Source organism: Rhineura floridana, chromosome 5 (assembly GCF_030035675.1).
Source record: "Rhineura floridana isolate rRhiFlo1 chromosome 5, rRhiFlo1.hap2, whole genome shotgun sequence".
Lineage (NCBI taxonomy): Eukaryota > Metazoa > Chordata > Lepidosauria > Squamata > Rhineuridae > Rhineura > Rhineura floridana.
The window spans coordinates 169,291,993-169,303,555 of NC_084484.1; positions in this window are offsets into that span (position 1 = coordinate 169,291,993).

An 11,563-nucleotide genomic window follows, 5' to 3' on the forward strand; every position below is an offset into this window, starting at 1 on the left:
CTCTGTTCATAGGAACCCAAGAAGTTGCCTTATATTGAGTCGGACCATTGGTCCATTTAGTTTAATATTGCCAACACTGGCTTGCAGTGACTCTCCAGGGTTTCAGACAGGAGTCTCTCCTAGCCCTGCCTGGAGATGCCAAGAATCAAACATAGGATCTTCCACATTCAAAGCAGATGCTCTACCACTGAGCTATGGCACTTCCTGTTTCTCTATTAAAGAATGAAACTTGCCTTGTGGGCATTTAACTAAAAACGAGAAAGGCCCTAAAGTTCAGGTTGTGTTGATCTCAGTGATGCTCTTTTGTCTTTTATTATATTATGAGGAAGTTGTTTAGGACCTAACCACGCCTCATCCATCTCTGTGTGCATATATTTACTGTGTTGTGTGGGTATCTCACCCTTTCTCTAGAAAGCTGATGAGAGCGTCCCTCTCTTTTTATTCCCTTCAGCAAACAATGAAGTAGGAATGGCAGGATCTGGCCATTTCAGTTCTCTCAGTTTCTCATTTTTCCAGTCTTAAATTCAGTTCTCTACATTTCTGCAGCAATTTGCAATTTTTTAAAAAAAAACCCTCATGAAAATTCTTCAGCATGAATTTCTCCCATAAACACATTTTTGTATGCTGTTTTGACTGAAGTACACATTTTTGCAAGCGATGGCTCCTAATATAGTGCATTTCTATGTATTATTTTCACTAACATTGATATTTATGCACTGGTTGGAGAACTACATCGCAAAATTCGGATAAGTGCAAATTTTCTCGATTCTCACATTTTTTCAGAAAGTATGAATTTGATCATTTGGCTTTAAATGTGAAATGAATCCAAATTTCTCCCCCACCCCTATTGTGAAGGAGACTAAGCTGAGGGAGGGACTTGGTCCAAGTTAAAACAACGTGCATGATGCCTATGTGGGCATTCACTTATTCAGTACACCTATATTCTAACTTTTGGCCACCATGGAACTCAAAGCAGAATGCATGGGGTTCCATTTTGCTACATAGGGAATGGCACTCCCAGCCAGAGAGGAATCAAGTGAGGCCTGAAACTTAACTATTTTCCCACACGATATATTTAAAGCACATGACATCCCCCAGAGAATCCTGGGATGTGTAGTTTACTCCTTACAAAACTACATCCTTAACCAACTACAGTTCGCAGGATTCTTTAGGGGAAGCTATGTGCTCTGGAGGTGTGGTGTGGCTGTGATGTTGCAGTCTGGAGTGATCCTGTTCAGGGATTCAGCCAGCTGGCGATGTCTTTTACCAGGATACTCTGTTCCATTTCTGATTTTCTGCCCTTGAACACCCCTTTCTAATAATCAGCTAGCAGTCCGCATAGCCACTGAGTATGCTCTTTCCTCATCAGACTTTTTGGATTCCCCCCTCTTTTTTTTCTAATTCTGTTAAAATGTACCCCCTCTAAACCTGATACCTCCTACTTGTGTGTAGATGGTGCCATTTTGGCTATGTAAGGATCATTGTTAGAATTGGGTGTTAGAACAAGCTAAACCAGAACTGTCTCTAGAATCTAAAATGATGAAACTGAGGTTATCATACTTTGGACACATAATGAGAAGACATGATTCACTAGAAAAGACCATAATGCTGGGAAAAACAGAAGGGAATAGAAAAAGAGGAAGACCAAACAAGAGATGGATTGATTCCATAAAGGAAGCCACAGACCTGAACTTACAAGATATGAACAGGGTAGTTTATAACAGATGCTATTGGAGGTTGCTGATTCAGAGGGTCGCCATAAGTTGAAATCGACTTGAAGGTACATAACAACTACAAAAGATCAGCACTTTGATAATTGAGTTTGCTGTTGGTATATATATATATATAAGCTGAGGTCCCATTTAAGGCTCTCATTTAAATTCCTTACTATCTCCTTTTCCCAGAGCAGGTGGATCTGCACAAGTATTTTGGAGGAAGTAAGAGCTATGTATAAAAAATTCTGTTCTCAGTCTCTGGAGGCTAGCTGGAAGAACTTCAGATGTCATAAGCATATGCACAGTTATTTTACACAGTATGCACCATTCATCTGCCCTGTGCTTTTCAGTAAGAGCCCTACTACAATCAGCCTTAAGGCCTGGAAAACCGCACAGCAGCCATGAAAGGGATGCTCCTTCAATTATAATAATATGCATAATTATCTGCACTAATTAGGCCTATTAGCTATCAATCTACTATGCCTGCAGCTGCTCAGGAGCCTGCCTTGAACTATTGTTCTTGGCAATGAGTCCTGTTGGGGCTGACAGGCTTCTAAATTTAGAGGACCTACCAGACACAATTTTAAAGCCTATGTCAAGAGCAGATGTTCCCGGATTAGTGTAAAATTATCTCTGGCTTGGTGTTCTTGATTGAAGGAAGGAAAGAGATGCTCTGATTCAGTATATCTCCACATACTGGACTCACACGCTTGCCATGGCAGGTTGAGACTTAATTTTAAGTGGGTCTCCACTTGTGGTTGGCATCCAAACCTGTTGTGTTCAAATGGGAACCTCAATATATATTTTTAAAATTAATTTTATTTGTTAATTTTTTTATCCCATCTTTCTTTTTTAAATTGAGTTTCTTATTGAATTATCCAAATTATGCATACACATCCACAATAAACAACATTATAGCTTGGTGCACATCCACCACACACATAGGCATTTAACAAAAGAAGGAACTCCCTCATATCCAATCCACTGGCCCACCCAGAGCTTTAATTCTGGGTTAATTTAATTAATGTATTTTAAAGTTTGTTTTTATGGTGTTTTAAAGTGTTTGTAGTGCTTTTGGTTTCCTCCCTGGGCTCCTGCTGGGAGGAAGGTGGGATAAATCAAATAACAGTAAAATAATAATTCCCAGCACCCTGAACAAACTAAAGCTCCCAAGATTCTTTGGGGGAAGCCATATGCCGTGCATAGTATGGATGTGACCTGAGACCAAATGTATCATGGCAGTTAGTAACATAAGAAGCTGTCTTATACTGTGTCAAACCATTGGCCTATCTAGTTCAGTATTGTCTACACGGACTGGCAGCAGCTATTCAGGATTTCAGGCAGAAGTCTCTCTCAGCTCTACTGTGAGATGCCAGGGACTGAACCTGGGACTTTCTGCATGCAAGGCAGATGCTCTACCACTGAGCTTCAGTGATAGTAAATAATCCAAAATGATTTTTGGTCACTTGGGGGAACATCTGTTCCACCCTGCCTGGTCAAAAACATTTATCTTACCTTTTTGTCTTAAAAAAATTCACCCCAAATTTCCATCAGAAATACCTACGGCAACTAAACCCAGAAAAACAATAAAGCAAAAGCCATAACAAGCAGCAACACTGTTGGCAAATCAGTGCACAAATATTTTATTTAGTTATTTACTTATTAGATTTATATCCCACCCTTCCTCCCAGTAGGCGCCCAGAGGGGCAACCAAAAGCACTAAAACAAATTAAAACATCATAAAAACAGATGTTAAAATATATTAAAACATCTTTGAAAACATTTTTTTAACTTTAAAAACATATTTTTAAAGAAAGTTTTAAAACATTAAAAAGCAATTCAGACACAGACTTGGATAATGTCTCCACTTAAAAGGCTTGTTGAAAGAAGGAGGTCTTCAGTGTGTGCTGAAAAGATAACAGCAATGGCACCTGTCTAATATTTAAGGAGAGGGAATTCTCTCCTGTCTCTCCAAAGAGAGGCATGGGTTGTAGGAGGTGCCCAGTCATGCTCTGTGTGGCAACAAACTGTATGAAACAAAGCAATTTTTTAATGGAACTTGGAGGGGCCATTCCTTCTCTTCAATTGTTCAGTCAACTTTGCCATTTATATAATCGTCCAAATTTGATTATACAGTTCCTCAGCCAAATTATGGGTGGTGTGTTGGTGAACACCGATGTTGTACTGGAAAATTTTCTACTACTATATTTTTCTGTGGAAATTTTTCACTTTTAGAAGTGCAATGTTTCATAAAACGTATTAGTAACATAATGAATTAATACAATATAAGTCAAAATAGGGCAACTAAAATAGGTACAATACCAGGCAAATCTAAAATCAGCTTTGAAATTAACTTTTTCCAGGTGAGTATCCTTAGGAAGTGTAAATAGCCCCAGTAAGCCAAATTATGACTTAGTGTGAACAAGCAAGTATGTTAGGTTGCCAGAGCAAAACATAACCACCACTTCACTCCTCCCCCAGTCCTGCTGCTGCCGCCGCCCTACCTAAGGCCAGGCTATGATTTGGCTTAGTGTTATGTGTGAACCTGGGTCTGAGTAGTAAGCCAAGAACAAACATTGTATACAGTTTGTTTGGAGCGAGACAAACCACAAACCCACGGCCATAACGCTAAGCTAAACCGTGGCTTAGCTTGGTGTAGTGAGGCAGCAGTAGGAACAGGTAGGAGGTAAGTGTTTGTGGTCTTTGCTCTGGGAATCTGCATGCTTGCTTGTTAGTGCGAAGTCATCGTTTGGCTCAGTGTTGTTTCTGAACTAGGACATATATATTTATGCCAAGTGGGGTGTAATGTGACCTGTTTAAGACGGTAATGTTATATTTATAGTATTGAAATGGTTTTTGTGTTGCTGTGACATTTGTTGTTTTATTGCTGCTGTTGTATTGTTTTGTTGTGCAATTGTTTTTGTGATTGTTGTTTGCTTTTGTTGTAAGCCACTTCAAGTGCAGGTTATTTTGTGGGTCGCTTTGAGTTCCTTTTTTGGGGAAAAGCGACTAATAAATATTTTTAATAAATAAATAATAAATAAATTCCAAAGGGTAGGTGCCACTACACTAAAGGTCTGCTTCCTATGTTGTGTGGAACGGGCCTCCTGATAAGACGGTATCTGCAGCAGGCCCTCACCTGTAGAGTTCAGTGATTGACTGGGTATATAAGGGGTAAGACAGTATTTCAGGTATGCTGGTCCCAAGCTGTATAGAGCTTTGTACACTAAAACCAGAACCTTGAACTTGGCCTGGTAGCTAATAGGTAGCCAGTGCAATTCTTTCAGCAGCAGAGAGACATGTTGGCAACACCCTGTCCCAGCGAGCAGCTGTGCTGCCACGGTTTGTACCATCTGTATCATCTTCAGCTTACGGAGTGCATTACAGTAATACAGCCTGGAGATTACCAGTCCATGGACAACAGTGGTCAGACATAAGAAGAGGAAGCTGTCAGGAGGAATTCTTTCATGGGAAACTACTGCCATCACCACTACTTACTATGCCTATGCTCCATTCTATGTGTTGTGCAATCTATGCCCTGATTTATTTATTTTTTATTTATTTTGTTCAATTTTTATACCACCCAAAGCCCGAAGGCTCTCTGGGTGGTGCACAGCATAAAATTATTACAACTATAAAATACAATAAAATCACAATAAAAACATCAAAACATACATTTCAAACATTCAACATCCTAAAACATTATTAGCTACAAGTGAAATATGTTAAAATAAGTTCAAGTATTAAAAATATTAAGAATATTAAAATGCCTGGGAGAATAAAAAAGTTTTGACCTGGCGCCGGAAAGATAAAAGAGTGGGCACCAGGCGCACCTCGTCAGCGAGACTGTTCCATAATTCGGGGGCCACCACTGAAAAGGCCCTAGATCTCGTTGCAACCCTCCGAGCCTCTCTGTGGGTCAGAACTCGGAGGAGGGCCTTTGATGTTGAACGTAGTGAGCGGGTAGGTTCGTATCGGGAGAGGCGTTGTTTATTTATCATTGTTTATCATTGTTTATTTACAAAAAACACAAGAAAGACACCGTATGGGCATTCAGTGGAACATAGTGTAATTTCTGTTGGTTTCTCCCTATGCACACAGCACATTCATACCATACACTTTAAGGACATGGCTTAGAATCATAGAATAGTAGAGTTGGAGCGGGCCTATAAGGCCATTGAGTCCAACTCCCTGCTCAATGCAGGAATCCAAATTAAAGCAATACCCAACAAGTGCCTGTCCAGCTGCCTCTGAAATGCCTCCAGTGTTCTCCCAGAGCAGAGCAGGCACAAAGTTACAGCAGCCCAAATCTTATTGGGAGACAAGATGGTGGGATCAGCCAAGCCGGGCACAGGAGCCACAGTTTAAAAGTCCAAGATCAGGGCAAGAAGGTCAAGACCGCAGGGGAGCTACAGAGTTGTTCCCACGAATTCCCATGCCCACCCTTCATGCTTTTCAAGTCAAGGTGCAGCATGCTCACTTGTGCGATTCCCATGCCTTGTGGGAATGTTGAGCTTATAGGTGCACACTACATCTAGGTGAGCGAGTCTGTTCCCTTCCAACTCCTGCCCATCCACCCCAAGCTGCTCGCTAGAACCCACTGATGAGTGGAGGGACAGAGGGAGGGATGAATGGTCCTTTGCCAGCCAACAAAACTATTCTTCCCCCCACCAGAGTGGACAGCGCAGAGCAGGATGCCGAAACAACCCATGTGGCAGTGTGGGAACTTCACTGCAATCCCCCTTGTACTTTACAGATATGAGTTTGAAGTGCTAGGGCAGTAATCGTCAACTTTTCCAGACCCAGGACCCACCTTTAACCCAAACATTCACTGTTGGGGACCCATTTATTTTACCATATGGTGGGAATGGTGCTGTTGTGACCCAGTGTAGATCAGGCTGCAACCCAATAATGGCTCCTGATCCACCAGCCAGGGGCAGTGCCAAAGGGGGGGCAAGGGAGGCAAGTGTCCCCCAAACACTTGCTGGATCCTTGCCCTTCTTGGCTAATAAAAGCTAGCAGGGATGGAACAGCCAGCTGGGCCAGGGAAGTGATTAATGTCTCTCTGTGAGAGGGGGTGGTCCCTGGCTGCCTGAAAGAGGCAGTAGTGAGACAACTCCTGAAGAGACCCTCCCTGGACCCAGAAAATCTTAATAACTATAGGCTGGTAGCAAATGTTCCATTCCTGGGCAAGGTCCTTGAACGAGTGGTTGCGGGCCAGCTCCAGACACTCTTGGATGAAACTGATTATCTGGATCCATTTCAGTCGGGTTTCAGGCCTGGTTTTGGTACAGAAACAGCCTTGGTCGCCCTGTATGATGACCTTTGTCGGGAGAGAGACAGGGGGAGTGTGACTCTGTTGATTCTCCTTGATCTCTCAGTGGCTTTCGATACCATCGACCATGGTATCCTTCTGGGAAGACTGGCTGAGTTGGGAGTGGAAGGGACTGCATGGTGGTGGTTCCGCTCCTACTTGGCAGGTCAGCTCCAGAAGGTGGAACATTGATCGGTACCCTGGATTCTCCAGTATGGGGTTCCACAGGGGTCAGTTCTGTCCCCCATGCTGTTCCAACATCTACATGAAACCTTTGGGTTCGGTCATCCGGAGCTTTGGAGTGCGTTGCCATCAGTATGCTGATGACACGCAGCTCTATTTCTCCTTTTCATCTTCAGGTGAGTCTGTCAATGTGCTGAATTGGTGCCTGGCTGCGACAATGGACTGGATAAGGGCTAATCAACTGAGGCTCAATCCAGACAAGACTGAGATGCTGCTAGTGGGTGGTTCTTCTGACCAGATGGTGGATGTCCAACCTGTCCTGGATGGGGTTGCACTCCCTGTGAAGGAGCAGGTTCGTAGCTTGGGGGTTCTCCTAGAACCATCTCTGTCACTTGAGGCTCAGGTAGCCTCGGTGGCATGGAGTGCCTTCTACCAACTTCGGTTGGTGGCCCAGCTGTGCAAAATGCAGCGGCTAGATTGGTAACAGGGACCAGACGGTCTGAACATATAAAACCAATTCTGGCCCGCTTGCATTGGCTGCCTGTATGTTTCCGAGCTTGATTTAAGGTGCTGCTTTTAACCTATAAAGCCTTACATGGCTTGGGATCACAATACCTGATGGAATGCCTCTCCAGATACAAACCCACCCGTACACTACGCTCAACATCTAAGGCCCTCCTCCAGGTGCCTACTCTGAGGGAAGCTCGGAGGGTGGCAACAAGGGAGAGGGCCTTCTCAGTGGTGGCCCCCAAATTATGGAATGATCTTCCTTACGAGGTGCACCTGGTGCCATCACTGTTATCTTTTCGGCACCAGGTCAAGACTTTCCTCTTCTCCCAGGCATTTTAGCATGTGTTTTTTAAATTGTGTTTTAAATTGTTTTTAAAAGATGTGTTTTAAACTTGTATATTTGTTTTTAATGTTTTTAGTTACTGTAAACCGCTCACCCCCACCTAGTATATTTCACCCACTTAGAAATATACTTTGCCTCTTCTGTGCTCCCCCCCTGAATTTTTTTTTCCTGGTGTTTGTTCACCCATTTTTTTTTTAGTGCCGTTGCTGCCACCAATCAGCTGAAGACCAATGCATTAGGAGCTCTCTGTCTGGAAACGCAGGAGTTGTGTTGCTGCTGCATCCTGGGATGGAGAGGGCTGAGGTGGTGGTGAGGATGGCACAGTGCAAACACACTGTTAGGATTGGCTCCACCAGTGTGTACTGCACTGACCTCACAGAATCGTAGAGTCAGAAAGGTCCTATAAGGCCTTAAAGTCCAATCCCCTGCTCAACGCAGGAATCCAAAGTAAGCATACCTCTTCCTTCACCGTCCTGGTAGGAGATGAACTTCTCAAGTCCACCATGCCATCTGCTGTTGGGAAAGACCTTCTTTCTCTCTCACACCCCCATCCATTACTCCTTTTGGACTTTTTCTCTCGCATGCACAAACATGGCATCTGCCCATATACATCCATCAGTCCATTCATTAATCTGCTCCGCCCTCCCATCCCCATCTATCCATTCCTCCATCCAGGCAGCCACAGGAGAGCCCGACTTGTCCCTCTGAAACAAAAACACACAACCCGAGAGCCCAGAGTTCCACATTCCCCCAGTTCTCAATTGGTTTTTGCCTGACTGGAATGTGTCCATGAACTCTGATCATGCCTCTCGCTTGTCTGGGTGAAGGATAGATAGAGGAGGGGGTGTAGAAACTAGCCAGCTGCACAAAGGTAAAATGTACATTCACTGCTCTGCCCACTTTTGCTTCTGGCATGCGGTCCCTGGAAAGTTGCCCAGAAGGGAATGCAGCCCTCAGGCTGACAAAGGTCCCTCCCCTCCCCAGTTCTATCTGCTGTATCACACTGGCTCTCTGGAGCAGTTATTCTCAACCTTTGTGAACCCATGCCCCTGTAATGTGAGTAGGAACTCAAGTGATTTAGAAGTAGTTGATGGGGAAATCAGTCGTGGATGAGACCAGCAAGTAACGTTTGTTCCTTCTAATCCAGTATTTGTGGTTCATTTATAATCTTGCAGTTATTACACCCCCTTTTAGGTAACATAAAAATCATAACCCCTATTTCGAACCTGGCTCCCGTTAATAAAGCTGAGCTACTGCATACCTACCAACTTGAAGGCACATAACAACAACTGCATACCTGTGATGATGGGCAGATCACATAATAAGCGGTGTGCAATCTTCTCACCTTCTGAACATAACACTGGAAACTTTTATATATTTTTTTTCTTATACCTACATTGTATATATATTTTTGGAACCACTCACCCATACACCCTGATCTTTGAATGCCCCTCTGGTTGAGAAACACGGCACTAGAGCTTATGACCTCCGCCCCGCCTCATGGAGGCTGATGAAAACTGTTTCCACGTGCTTGTGCTCCATTCAACAGCTCTAACATTTCTGCCTTTTAATTCTTCAGGGGAGAAAATCCCCCTCTCTCCATGCGCCACCACTTGCCCACCATCTTAATTCTTTCCTATTTATTATGGTATAGCGAAATGTACCCATAATAGAAATAATATTTCAGGCTGAATTCATTAATTTGTCTATTTACCTCTGAGACGATAAAAATGTCAATAAATATTTATAGGTCTACCAACATTTGGCTGCTTTTAACAAGCTGCTCTCTGATCCTTCAAATTACAGTATTTCTTCAATGGGCTCCCTGCTGTCAGGGCTGGTTTCATTGTGAAGTGTATTAATCTAACCAATGTGGACACTTCAGTTAGGTGCAGTTTTGGACAGAAAGCAACTGGCAAAATCTTTTGATGTTACAAGATTACATTTGAACGCATCCCTTCCCCATGAGGCTTGCAGAGGGCAAATTTGAGAGAGACTGACAGTGGCACTAATTTCGGAAGACTTGCTTGAAAGTGTATAAATATAGTTGTCACCTCAGTTGTTTATCCAGGAAAGGAAGCAGGGAAGTTAGGGGAGTGAGGTGAGTGAGGAGGAAGGGGGCTTGTAACAGGAAGAGGGACATTCCCCCACAAAGAATCCTGGAAACTATAGTTTGTTAAGGGAGCTGGGAATTCTAGCTGTATGAGGGGTAAGCTACAGTTCCCGTTATTCTTTGGAGGAAGCAATGTGCTTTGAATGTACACATCCACACCATAATTATTTATTATTATTTATACATATATATATACCCCCCTTCCTCCCAGAAGGAGCCCAGGATGGCAAACAAAACACTAAAAATATTCTAAAACATCTTAAAAACAGATATTAAAATATATTAAAACAAAACATCTGGGAGCCTGGATCAGGTAGGGGTGCTGTGCAGCCCTAGTAAATGTATAATTTAATTTTTTAGTTTCCTAATTAAAAAGAAATATGTATTTTTGTCCTCCTGCTGTTGGGTAAAGTACAATATACAATTCTGCTGAATTTGGTTAAAATCGGTGCAGTTTTGAAAGATTCAGTCCACTATCACGATTCAAAATGGCATCCAGGGGTATTGAAACATAAAGACCTTCTTCTTAATCCAAGGAACCAGTGGGCAACAATATATTCAGAAGCGTCCAAATCAGCGCAGTTTGGAACAGTTCAGTCTGCAATCTTGATTGAAAATGGTGTCTGATGGTGTCCAAACATATACAAACCAGCTTCTCCTTCTCAGGAACTGTCATGCTGAAATGGGCAAAGATAACTCAAGAGGTGACTAAATGCATAGTATTTACTTTCCAAAATATATAGTAGAATTCTTAGAACAAATTAAACCAGAACTGTCACTAGAAGCTAAAATGATGAAACTGAGGTTATCATACTTTGGACACCTAATGAGAAGACATGATTCACTAGAAAAGGCAATAATGCTGGGGAAAACAAGGGAGTAGAAAAAGAGGAAGGCCAAACAAGAGATGGATTGATTCCATAAAGGAAACCACAGACCGGAACTTACAAGATCTTGAACAGGGTGGTTTACAACAGATGCTACTGGAGGCTGCTGATTCAAAGGGTCGCCATAAGTCGTAATTGACTTGAAGGCATATAACAACAAATTCAGCTGGAGAACTGCACTGCAAAATTTGGAGAAGAGCAAATTTTGAACGCTGGCTGTATTTCAGTTCCTGTCTTGTTTCAGAAAGTGTGAGTTAGATAGGTTTGCCTTTGTATGCAAACTGAGTAAAATGTCTCCCTCATCCCTGCTCCCTACTCTTGCTGGAGGTAATATATAGTCACTGCGACTAGCAGCTATTGATGTTCTCCACAGAGTCTGCAAAATTCTGTGACCACATCTCTCCCAGTTTTTTCTCTCGCCCTCCCCACTTTTGTTTAACATCCTGCCTGACGAAGAGTTCTGAAGAACTCAAAAGCTTGCTAACTATTTTTTTGAAA